Source organism: Bos indicus, chromosome 27 (assembly GCF_029378745.1).
Source record: "Bos indicus isolate NIAB-ARS_2022 breed Sahiwal x Tharparkar chromosome 27, NIAB-ARS_B.indTharparkar_mat_pri_1.0, whole genome shotgun sequence".
NCBI classification, from domain to species: domain Eukaryota; kingdom Metazoa; phylum Chordata; class Mammalia; order Artiodactyla; family Bovidae; genus Bos; species Bos indicus.
The window spans coordinates 35,040,185-35,052,783 of record NC_091786.1 but is presented as its reverse complement, the minus strand read 5'-3'; the positions used below and the strand labels follow the sequence as shown (position 1 = coordinate 35,052,783).

Genomic DNA, 12,599 nt, shown 5'->3' with positions numbered 1-12,599 from the left:
GAGTCAGTGATGCCATCCTTGTATCTCATCCTCTGTCGTCCCCTTCTCCTCCTGCCCCCAATCCCTCCCATCATCAGAGTTTTTTCCAATGAATCAACTCTTCGCATGAGGTGGCCAAAATATTAGAGTTTCAGCTTTAGCATTAGTCCTTCCAATGGACACTCAGGACTGATCTCCTTTAGGATGGACTGGTTGGATCTCCTTGCAGTCTAAGGGATTCTCAAGTGAAGTGAAGTGAAGTGAAGTCGCTCAGTCGTATCTGACTCTGCAACCCCATGGACTGTAGCCTACCAGGCTCCTCCGTCCATGGAATTTTCCAGGCAAGAGTACTGGAGTGGGTTGCCATTTCCTTCTCCAGGGGATCTTACCAACCCAGGGATCGAACCTGGGTCTCTTGCATTGCAGGCAGACGCTTTACCATCTGAGCCACCAGGGAAGCTCTCAAGACTCTTCCCCAAAACCACAGTTCAAAAGTATCAGTTCATTGGCACTTAGCTTTCTTTACAGTCCAACTCTCATATTGATACATGACTACTGGAAAAACCATAGCCTTGACTAGACGGACCTTTGTTAGCATAGTAATGTCTCTGTTTTTTAAAATGCTGTCTAGGTTGGTCATAACTTTCCTTCCAAGGAGTATGCATCTTTTAATTTCATGGCTGCAGTCACCATTTGAAGTGATTTTGGAGCCCCCCAAAAATAAAGTCAGCCACTGTTTCCACTGTTTTCCCATCTATTTGCCATGAAGTGATGTAGCAAGGAGAGATAAGAAAGCCTTCCTCGGTGATCAATGCAAAGAAATAGAGGAAAGCAATAGAATGGGAAAGACTAGAGATATCATCAAGAAAATTAGAGAAACCAAGGGAACATTTCATGCAAGATCAGATCAGTCGCTCAGTCGTGTCTGACTTTTTGCGACCCCATGAATCGCAGCACACCAGGCCTCCCTGTCCATCACCAACTCCCAGAGTTCACCCAGACTCATGTCCATCGAGTCAGTGATGCCATCCAGCCATCTCATCCTCTGTCGTCCCCTTCTTCTCCTGCCCCCAATCCCTTCCAGCATCAGAGTCTTTTCCAATGAGTCAGCTCTTCGCATGAGGTGGCCAAAGTACTGGAGTTTCAGCTTTAGCATCAGTCCTTCCAAAGAAATCCCAGGGCTGATCTCCTTCAGAATGGACTGGTTGGATCTCCTTGTAGTCCAAGGGACTCTCAAGAGTCTTCTCCAGCACCACAGTTAAAAAGCATCAATTCTTCAGTGCTCAGCCTTCTTCACAGTCCAACTCTCACATCCATACATGACCACAGGAAAAACCATAGCCTTGACTAGATGAACCTTTGTTGGCAAAGTAGTGTCTCTGCTTTTGAATATGCTATCTAGGTTAGTCGTAACTTTCTTTCCAAGGAGTAAGCGTCTTTTAATTTCATGGCTGCAGTCACCATCTGTAGTGATTTTGGAGCCCAGAAAAATAAAGTCTGACACTGTTTCCACTGTTTCCCCATCTATATCCCATGAAGTGGTGGGACCAGATGCCATGATCTTCATTTTCTGAATGTTGAGCTTTAAGCCAACTTTTAACTCTCTACTTTCACTTTCATCAAGAGGCTTTTGAGTTCCTCTTCACTTTCTGCCATAAGGGTGGTGTCATCTGCATATCTGAGGTTATTGATATTTCTCCCAGAAATCTTGATTCCAGCTTGTGTTTCTTCCAGTCCAGCGTTTCTCATGATGTACTCTGCATATAAGTTAAATAAACAGGGTGACAGCCCAGCAATCCCACTGCCAGGCATATACACCAAGGAAACCAGAATTGAAAGATACACGTGTACCCCAATGGTCATCGCAGCACTGTTTACAATAGCCAGGACATGGAAGCAACCTAGAAGTCCATCAGAAGACAAACGGATAAGAAAGCTGTAATACATATACACAGTGGAATATTACTTAGCCATTAAAAAAAATGCATCTGAATCAGTTCTAGTGAGGTGGATGAAACTGATGCCGATTATACAGAGTGAAGTAAGTCAGAAAGAAAAACACCAGTACAGTGTATTAATGCATATAAATGGAATTTAGAAAGATGGTAATGATGACCCTATATGTGAGACAGCAAAAGAGACACAGAGATAAAGAACAGACTTTTGGACTCTGTGGAGAAGGTGAGAGTGGGATGATTTGAGAGAACAGCATTGAAACATGTATATTACCATACGTGAAATAGATCGCCAGTCCAGGTTCAATGCATGAGAAGGGTGCTCAGGGCTGGTGCACTGGGATGACCCTGAGGGATGGGATGGGGAGGGAGGTGGGAGGGGGGTTCAGGAGGGGGGTTACATGTACACCCATGGCTGATTCATGTCAATGTATGGCAAAAACCACTACAATATTGTAAAGTAATTATCCTCCAATTAAAATAAATAAATTAACTTTTTTAAAGGCATCCAAATAGAATATAAGAAAGCAAAATTATTTTTGTTCACTGATGACATGATCTGATGCATAGAAAACCCTACAGGTTTCACAAAAATCTGTCACAATAAATGAATTGGCCAAAGTTTCAGAGTACAAAATCAATATACAAAGATCAGTTTAACCTCTATATATTGATAGAGAACAATCTAAATATGAAATTTAAGAATAAAATACATAGAAATGAACTTAACTAGGGAAGTGAAAGTCTTATATATTAAAAACTATAAATATTAGCAAAAAGATTTTTAGAAGACACAAATGGAATGCTGTCCTGTTTTCATGGATTAGAAGACTTAAGTGCTGCTGCTGCTGCTGCTAAGTCGCGTCAGTTGTGTCTGACTCTGTGCGACCCCATAGATGGCAGCCCACCAGGCTCCCCCCTCCCTGGGATTCTCCAGGCAAGAACAGTGGAGTGGGTTGCCATTTCCTTCTCCAATGCATGAAAGTAAAAAGTGAAAGTGAAGTCGCTCAGTCGCGACCGACTCGTAGCGACCCCATGGACTGCAGCTTACCAGGCTCCTCCGTCCATGGGATTTTCCAGGCAGGAGTACTGGAGTGGCTTGCCATTGCCTTCTCCATAAGCGCCGCTAAAATGTCTATAATACACAAATAAATCTACAGATCCATAGCAATTACTATAAGATTTTCAATAGCAGTTTTAAGAGAAAAAAACAATGCTAACAATTTTATGGAACCACAAAGGAATATTCAGAAATGGTCTTGAGAAAGAAAAACAATGCTGGAAGTGCAATATCTCTTTGAGATCCGGATTTCTATTTTTTTGTCTACCTTGACTGGACAGTGGGGTATGGAACACCATCAGAGTGGGATACAAATGAGTATTAAGGCCAATAAAGTGGAGGAGCTCTTCTAGTGTGTCTCTGCTCCAGACTGATGCCCAAAGTGTGGGTTTTGGGGAGCATCAGAGGTGCCTTTTTTGGCAGAAGAGGTGTAAGATGAAAATAATGAGGGACCACTCTGCTTCTCAGTAATGGGAATTGCAGCTGGAGGGACCTGTTTCTCTCTAGCAGCATCCAGATTTGTGATTAGGGACCTCTGTGACTGGTGGGAGAGAGAAAGAAGAGGAGAGAGCAGACAGGAATATCAATGGGCATTGAAGAAATAGCTTTCCTGCCATCTACTATGGGATTTCAGCAGGGAGCACAGCCACAAAGTATCTCCAGCTGAAGTTCTTTCCACTAAGCCATGAGCATCTCCAGAATCTGAGGCTCTAGCCCAAACCTCCCACTCTGATGCCAGGTCCTCATGCACGCTCCAACACATCCTAAAAGCCAGCTCCTGCAGAAGAAGTTACAAACTTGAGCTTTAGTGCCACCTCCTGGAATAAGAAAAGAGTTCTAAATGCCATTCTGTTAAACTGTAAGAAACAATGTGCTCACGTGTATCCAGCTCTTTGCGACCCCATGGACTATAGCCCACCAGGCTCCTCTGTCCATGGGATCATCCTGGAAAGAATACTGGAATGGGGTTGCTATTTTCTTCTCCAGGGGTTCTTCCTTATCTAGGGATAGAACCTGTGTCTCCTGCCATTTCTTTCCCACTGAGCCACCTGATAGCAAAAGTGAACATAAATTTTTAATTAAGGAGGGTGTCAGGCTACATCAAGTGAGAAAACAGAAGCTCAAATCATCAAACAATATGAAAAGTCAAAGAAATATGGTATCACTAAAACAAAATAATAATTCTCCAGAAACTGAATTCAAATACATGGAATATTGTGATATAACACAGGAGGACCAAATCCCTGGCCATGGATGGACCAGTATTGTCCCTGGCCTGTTAGAAACTCAGCCTCACAGCAGGAGGTGAGTGGTTTTCTTCCAGAAAACTGGTCCCTGATGCTCAAAAAATTGAGGATTGCTGAGCTAACTGCTAAAGAATCAAAAATAGCTGTCATGAAGAAATTCAATGAGTTGCAAGAAAATCCAGAAAGACAGTTCATTGAATTTAGGAATAAAATTATTTAACAGAAAGAGTTATTTACCAAAAATTAAAATTATTAAAAAGGAAAAAACAGAAACAATCAAGCTGAAGAATTCAAGAAATAAGATGAAGAATGCAATAGAAAGTACAGACAACAGGGCAGATTAACGCAAAAAGACCTTCTGTAAGACTCATTGTATGAAATCGTCAAAAATAAATAATCTGAAATGCAGAAAAAAATGAAGTAACTTACAATGAAACCCCAACCAGGCTATAAGCAGATGTCTCAGTAGAAACTATAGACCAGGAGAGAGTGGAATGACTTAGTCAAAGGGTTGAAATATGAGATTTGCCAGCCAATGTATTCAGCAGATTTATCCCTCAGATATGAATAAATAAACATTTTTCCAGACAAATAAAACCTGACAAAGTTCATCACCATTAGGCTGATCTTGTAAGAAATGCTAAAAGAAGTTCTTCAAGCTTAAACAAAAAGATGCTACTCAGGAAAAACAGCAACAACAACAATATGCCAAATAGACAACACTCTGGTAAAGGTAAAAAGAATTAGAAATTGTTATTCTTTATTAAAATGATGTGTCAGCCACTTAACTGTAGTATAGGGTGAAAGAAAAAAGTATTTAAAATAGCTATAGCTACTATAGTTTATACACTCACAGCATAAAAAGAAGTAAATAGTGACACTGAAAATATAAAAGGAAAGGAGTACAATGGTGGAGTCTTTATGAGTGAACAAAGATATGTTGCTCTCAGCATAAAATGGACTGCCTTGTCTATGAGGTATTTTATGTAAGCCTCAAGGTAACCACAGAGCAACAATTTAAAGTGTATTTGCTGATGAGTCACTTCAGTCATGTCCAACTGTGTGCAACCCCATAGACGGCAGCCCATCAGGCTCCCCCATCCCTGGGATTCTCCAGGCAAGAACACTGGAGTGGGTTGCCATTTCCTTCTCCAGTGCATGAAAGTGAAAAGTGAAAGTGAAGTCGCTCGGTCGTGTCCGACCCTCAGAGACCCCATGGACTGCAGCCTTCCAAGCTCCTCCATCCATGGGATTTTCCAGGCAAGAGTGCCGGGGTGGGGTGCCATACAGAACTTAAAAAAAGGGGAGCCTGATCATATCACCAGGTGCAATACTTTGTTTCTTTGAAGACCGATGGGTAATTTTGTTCCCTCCTTTCTTTCTTCAGCTCTGTAGATTTGTCTTTCACTTAAGTTTCTTCTTTATCTTCATCTCTTTTTGTCATAGTCAGTGCTTTGCTCAGATATCTTATCATTCCTAATTATCTGCTTGTGATTAAAAATGAATCATTACATTATTTATATTATTTCTTTGATCAATCCCCATTACTGTTCTTGCCTGTTCTTGAGTTTGTAAGAGCTGTTAGTTCCTCCAATTTGTCATTTTTTTGGTAACCTTTAGTTGTGTTTTCCTCAATAGAATGTATACATTTTTATGTTAAAGAGAAATATTATCTAGTTTTCAATGTATATATTTTGTATATTTCAGTATATATATTATTTGGTGTATACATTTTGTTAAACTCATCCTAAAGTATTTTATAATTGGAAATATTTCCTTAATTTCATTTTTAGATGGGAATTGTTTCCTTAACTTCATTTTCAGGTTGTTCTTTGGTACTGTATAGAAATAAAATCATTTCAATCACTTAAAATGAGGCATTACAAACATTCATTTTAAGTGCACATGGTTGAAGCTTCCTAATTTAATGCTTCACTGTGGAGTTATTTTTCTGTATTCTTTCATTGGATGACCTCAGATGTCACCATCTTAACATATTTTCTCTCGGGCTGTAAGGTTTTCAGAACAGCATTCTTGTACCTGGCTTGAAAAGTAGAATTGGATGTAGTACTGGGGAATAAGACATTTTAAAACTTAATTTCTGTATTTCAGATATGATACTGCATGGGTCCCTGAGTCCTGAGAATTTTCATTTTCCCTTTCCAGAGAATGGTTCTCCAAGTGTTCATTTAGAGCAAAGAAGGGGCATTCTCAGTTTGAGAAGTACCAGGGGAAGAAACAGGTTTTTAAACAAACTTCTATTAGATCCACATTTACTTCTATTACCAATGTAATCAATGTGGCAAATCCTTGAACATTTCATGGTTCTCCAAGTTTTTTGACTGCTTCTACAGGCTCCTGATCCAAATTTTTGTATTTACTAAATCATCTATCAATTTTCCAGCTTTCAAATTTTGGTCCTTTGTCTTCATTTTTTTTTCCCCATGAGGTTCTTGCTTTTATATAAACATCTTTGTCATCAAGAATATGAAAAGATATCCATAGAATGGTAGAAAATATATATATACAATATTTATATAGTATACAGGATATTTAAAAAACCTGTAACAATGAAACAACCCTACTAAAAATGCTGAAAGGAATGAGTAGATAATTTTCTAGAGAAGATATAAAAATGCCTAACTATGCACATGAATAGGTGCTCAACATTTACTCATTAGGGAAATGCTAATCAGAACCATATTCTGTGCTTAGTTGCTCAGTTATGTCTGACTCTTTGCAATCCCATGGACTGTAGCTGGCCAGGTACCTCTGTCCATGGAGATTCTCCCAGCAAGAATACTGGAGTGGGTAGCCTTGTCCTCCTCCAAGGCATCAAACTCAAGTCTCCCTCATTGCAGTCAGATTCTTTACCATCTAAATCACCAGGGAAGCCCAAGAATACTGGAATGGGTAGTCTATCCCTTCTCCAGGGGATCTTCCCAACCCAGGAATCGAACTGGGGTCTCTTGCATTGCAGACGGATTCTTGCAGGGAAGCCCAATCAGAACCATATGAGGTACCAATCCATATCCACCAGAATAGCTATAATAAAAGAAAAAAAGAAGCATGTGTAGGCTAGCTTGAGACCCTCACATAGTACCATTGGGGATATAAAATGGTTCAGCCACAGTGGAAAAGTGGAAAAGTGTTTGGGTGTTTCTCAAAAAGTTAAATATGGAATTACCATGCAACCCAACAATTCCAAGCATAACCTCAAAAGAATCAAAAACAGGCACTCAGACATATGGCTTCACACATGGGTTTGATCCCTGGGTCAGGAAGATGTCCTGGAGGAGGAAATGGCAACTCACTCTAGTATTCTTGCCTGGAAAATCACAAGGACAGAGAATCCTGGTAGGCTGGAGTTGCAGAGAGATGGACATGACTCAGAGACTGAGCACGGCAAACTAGGGCGCACTCAAACATATACATATAAACCCATATTCACAGCAGCACTGCTCACAATAGCTAGAAGATGGAAACCATTCGAATGCCTACCAGAGTACAAACCAATAAACTAATTATGGCATATATATGTGGTATAAGGGGAGCATTAATCAGTCATAAAAAGAAATGAAAATTCTGATACATGCTCTGAAGTAGGCAAACCTCTAAAACATTATGTTAAGTGAAAGAAACCAGACACAAAATATATTTTTAATTATTTTTATTATTTATCTATAATAACTTTATTCATAGAAACAGAATGCAGATTAGTGTTTGCCAGGTGCGGTTAATAGTAGGAGGACAGAGTTGGACGAGATTGTTTAATAGGTTTGGCATTTTGTTTTGGAATGATGGAAATGTTTTGGAACTTCATAGAAGTAGCAGTTGTACAACGATGTGAATGTCCTAGGTGCCACAGAATTTGTTACTTAGACATGATTAATCTTATTCTACATGAATTTCACCTTAATAAAAAAACAAATAACCAAACAATTAAGTGTACAAGTTGCCTCATATCTGCATATAGAACACTCCTCTGAACTGGAAATGAAGATAACAGATGGACCTCAGTTTATTGGTGTGATTTAGTGATTGGTACATATTTTCAAGAATCTATTTCTTTTTATTAGTAGCTACATGATAGTTGCAACAGCATGACAACAATAATTAATCCTTTTAATCAGGGAAATTATATTTTTGGAAATAAGGCAGTATAATTGTATCATGAAAGTGTGTCACATTTTGTCAAATGCCTTTTTTGCATCATTGAGATGATCATGTGATTCTTTTCCTTCATTCCATTAATGTTTTACTATACTGATTGCTTTTGTATGTTAAACTCCATGATAGACTTTATAACTATATTTGCTATGAACTCTACAGGAAACAAACCAATAACGCATTTCTTTTAGCATCCATCCTTTCATTTATCCTATTGTTGGCAAACAAAAATGGATAGTTTCTAATGAGGTGGATGGATGAATCTGGAGTCTATTATACAGAATGAAGTAAGAAAGAGAAAGACAAATACTATACATTAATGCAAATATATGGAATTTAGAAAGATGGTACCAATGATCCTACATGCAGGGCAGCAAAAGAGACACAGACATATGGAACAGATTTTTGTACTCAGTGGGAGAAGGCAAGAGTGGGATGACATGAGAGAATAGCACTGAAACATGTACATTATCATATGTAAAATAGATGACCAGGGCAAGTTTGATGCATGAATCAGGGTGCCCAAAGCTGGTGCTCTGCGACATCCCAGAGGGATAGGGTGGGGAGGAAGGTGGAAGGAAGGTGCAGGATGAGGTGGGGGGCACATGCATACCTATGGCTGATTCATGTTGATGAATGGCAAAAACCATCACAATATTGTAATTATCCTCCAATTAAAATAAATAATATTTTTAAAGTGTACTTTGCCTTCCACATCCTGTGCATCATGTGATGGTAGCACCATATGCCATTATTTGAGGCAGAAATCTTTTTCAACTACAAAATATACCCGTACCTTATTGGTACTGCTAAAAATAAAATGTGAAAAACATGTTCTTTGCATTATGGCTAAATGCTCTTTAAATTACCTCAAAGTCTCATAATATACTTATGAACTAGATATAGTTCTATTTTACTCATTTTATAGTTAAGGAAACTAAAGAATTTAGGTTTATTTTGGTACAGAGCCAGTAAGTGATGGAGACTTGGGAGCATCACCTTGCTCAACACATTTCAACTTTTTCACCATTATTACACATACTAATCCATTTTTCAGTGCCCAGTTATCTTTTTAATTTTCTAATTCATTCTAGAATTTGTAAGTAAAATTGTAATAGGGAAGAATACATCTGACTACGGGTTAGACCTGTTGCTTTCACTTTCAACTTCATGTTCTGTTGCCTGTAGCCTGAAATACACAGGACAGTTTATTCTCAAGGCTCTGACCTTTAAGAGTCCATTCACATATGGATAAAAATTTGCAGAACAAGAAACAACATTTGTCTTGGTGGAGATTTACAGGAACATCCTCAACTGACCTAGGTGGGTAGCTGCAAAAATAAAAGATTTCAACGCCAAAAAGTTTTCAACAATCAACCTCTCTCACCTTGCCTTTAAAAGTGCTTTGCTGAAACCTTTTGAGTAATTCAGAGTTTTCAGGGTCAGGAGCCACCCTCCCCCTTGCATTAGCCTGCAATAAACCTTTCACTGATCCAAACTCCTCAGACATTTCGGTTTGCTTGGTCTCATTGTGCATTGGGCATATGAAATTGGGTTTGAAAACAGAATCAATAGACACAAGCCTGCATACTTGCACTCACAGGATTTATTTTTGCTTTGTGAGACTGAAGTTTTAATCCATCACAAAAGGGGATTAAAAACAGATTTTTTCCTTCTTGAATCAGGTCGGTTAATGGTGAGTTTCTTGGTATATCTTTTCTCCACGGTATGGCTTTTGACAATATTGCTTAGCCACAGTTCTAAAAGAAACACAGGAAAATTGAAATGCTACATTTTAATTGTTAATAAAAGCTGTGTAATTTTACTACACTGCTGCTGCTGCTAAGTCGCTTCAGTCGTGTCGGACTCTGTGCGACCCCAAAGACGGCAGCCCACCACCCTCCCCTGTCCCTGGGATTTTCCGGGCAAGAATACTGGAGTGGATTGCCATCTCCTTCTTCAACGCATGAAAGTGAAAGTGAAGTCGCTCAGTCATGTCTACAGGTATTTTAATAAACTAGTATAATAAGACAGCTTATAATGTCACAATCTATGCCTGTACTCCACAGTTTCTAAACCCAAGTTTTTTTTTGTTTTAATTTTTTCCTGAATCATTGGTGATAGCCACATTAAAAGGTAATGCTGTATAAAAAAACCTACCCAGTGTATTAAAAAGCAAAAACATCTCTTTGCCGACAAAGGTCCATATAGTCAATGTTATGGTTTCTTTGGTAGTCATGTACAGATGTGAGAGTTGGACCATAAAAAAGGCGAACACCATTTTGGGAGACAGTGAAGGACAGGGAAACCTCGCATGCTGCAGTCCATGAGGTGGCAAAGTGTCGGAAACGACTTAGTGTCTGAACAGCAGCAACAAAAGACATAAGCATTCTGACACAATGGATAGTGATACATTTTACTACTGACATACTGTACAGCGGGTGACAACCAGTTTGGTTTTGGAGTGCTGAAGTGGAAGGCGGTGAAGAAGGAGTTTGTTTTGAACATGTATATGTAGGACCCTATCAGAAATGCACAGAGGACTGTTGGAAGTTCTCTTCCTCTGTAGATAGAAACAGAAAAAGTAGTAATTATTTCCTTCATCACAAAAAGCATTGCTCTTTTCCTCTCTGTTTCCTTGTACATGACTTTCTTTGACCCATGTAAAACATGTGTAAATGAGACAGACATATATATACACATATATGTATATATATATGTATATACATACACACACATATATATGAGACACATACATATATATACATATATGTATATATCATATACATATACACATATATATACATATATGTTCCATGTCCAGTTCTAACTGTTGCTTGTTTCAATTTATTTTTTTTCATTTTTCATTTTATCTTATTTTTAAACTTTACATAACTGTATTAGTTTTGCCAAATATCAAAATGAATCCGCCACAGGTATACATGTGTTCCCCATCCCGAACCCTCCTCCCTCCTCCCTCCCCACACCATCCCCCTGGGTCGTCCCAGTGCACCAGCCCCAAGCATCCAGCATCGTGCATCGAACCTGGACTAGCAACTCGTTTCATACATGATATTTTACATGTTTCAATGCCATTCTCCTAAATCTTCCCACCCTCTCCCTCTCCCACAGAGTCCATAAGACTGTTCTATACATCAGTGTCTCTTTTGCTGTCTCATACACCGGGTTATTTTTATCATCTTTCTAAATTCCATATATATGCGTTAGTATACTGTATTGGTGTTTTTCTTTCTGGCTTACTTCACTCTGTATAATAGGCTCCAGTTTCATCCACCTCATTAGAACTGATTCAAATGTATTCTTTTTAATGGCTGAGTAATACTCCATTGTGTATATGTACCACAGCTTTCTTATCCATTCATCTGCTGATGGACATCTAGGTTGCTTCCATGTCCTGACTATTATAAACAGTGCTGTGATGAACATTGGGGTACACATGTCTCTTTCCCTTCTGGTTTCCTCAGTGTGTATGCCCAGCAGTGGGATTGCTGGATCATAAGGCAGTTCTATTTCCAGTTTTTTAAGGAATCTCCACACTGTTATCCACAGTGGCTGTACTAGTTTGCATTCCCACCAACAGTGTTAAGAGGGTTCCCTTTTCTCCACACCCTCTCCAGCATTTATTATTTGTAGACTTTTGGATCGCAGCCATTCTGACTGGTGTGAGATGGTACCTCATTGTGGTTTTGATTTGCATTTTTCTGATAATGAATGATGTTGAGCATCTTTTCATGTGTTTGTTAGCCATCTGTATGTCTTCTTTGGAGAAATGTCTATTTAGTTCTTTGGCCCATTTTTTGATTGGGTCGTTTATTTTTCTGGAGTTGAGCTGTAGGAGTTGCTTGTATATTTTTGAGATTAGTTGTTTGTCAGTTGCTTCATTTGCTATTATTTTCTCCCATTCTGAAGGCTGTCTTTTCACCTTGCTTATAGTTTCCTTTGATGTGCAGAAACTTTTAAGGTTAATTAGGTCCCATTTGTTTATTTTTGCTTTTATTTCCAATATTCTGGGAGGTCGGTCATAGAGGATCCTGCTGTGATGTATGTCAGAGAGTGTTTTGCCTATGTTCTCCTCTAGGAGTTTTATAGTTTCTGGTCTAACGTTTAGATCTTTAATCCATTTTGAGTTTATTTTTGTGTATGGTGTTAGAAAGTGTTCTAGTTTCA

At 38.9% G+C, this 12,599-nt stretch overlaps 1 long non-coding RNA gene across 3 annotated transcripts in view; it reads right to left on the bottom strand.

Moving 5' to 3' along the window:
- Window positions 1-10,002: 10,002 nt before the first annotated feature.
- The window catches only part of LOC139180128 (uncharacterized), a 42,958-nt gene continuing 40,361 nt past the window's right edge, over window positions 10,003-12,599 (bottom strand). For all 3 annotated transcript variants that reach the window (XR_011564440.1, XR_011564442.1, XR_011564441.1), the window contains one exon: window positions 10,003-10,171. This is a non-coding gene — a long non-coding RNA (uncharacterized lncRNA). The remainder of the gene's footprint in view (window positions 10,172-12,599) is intronic.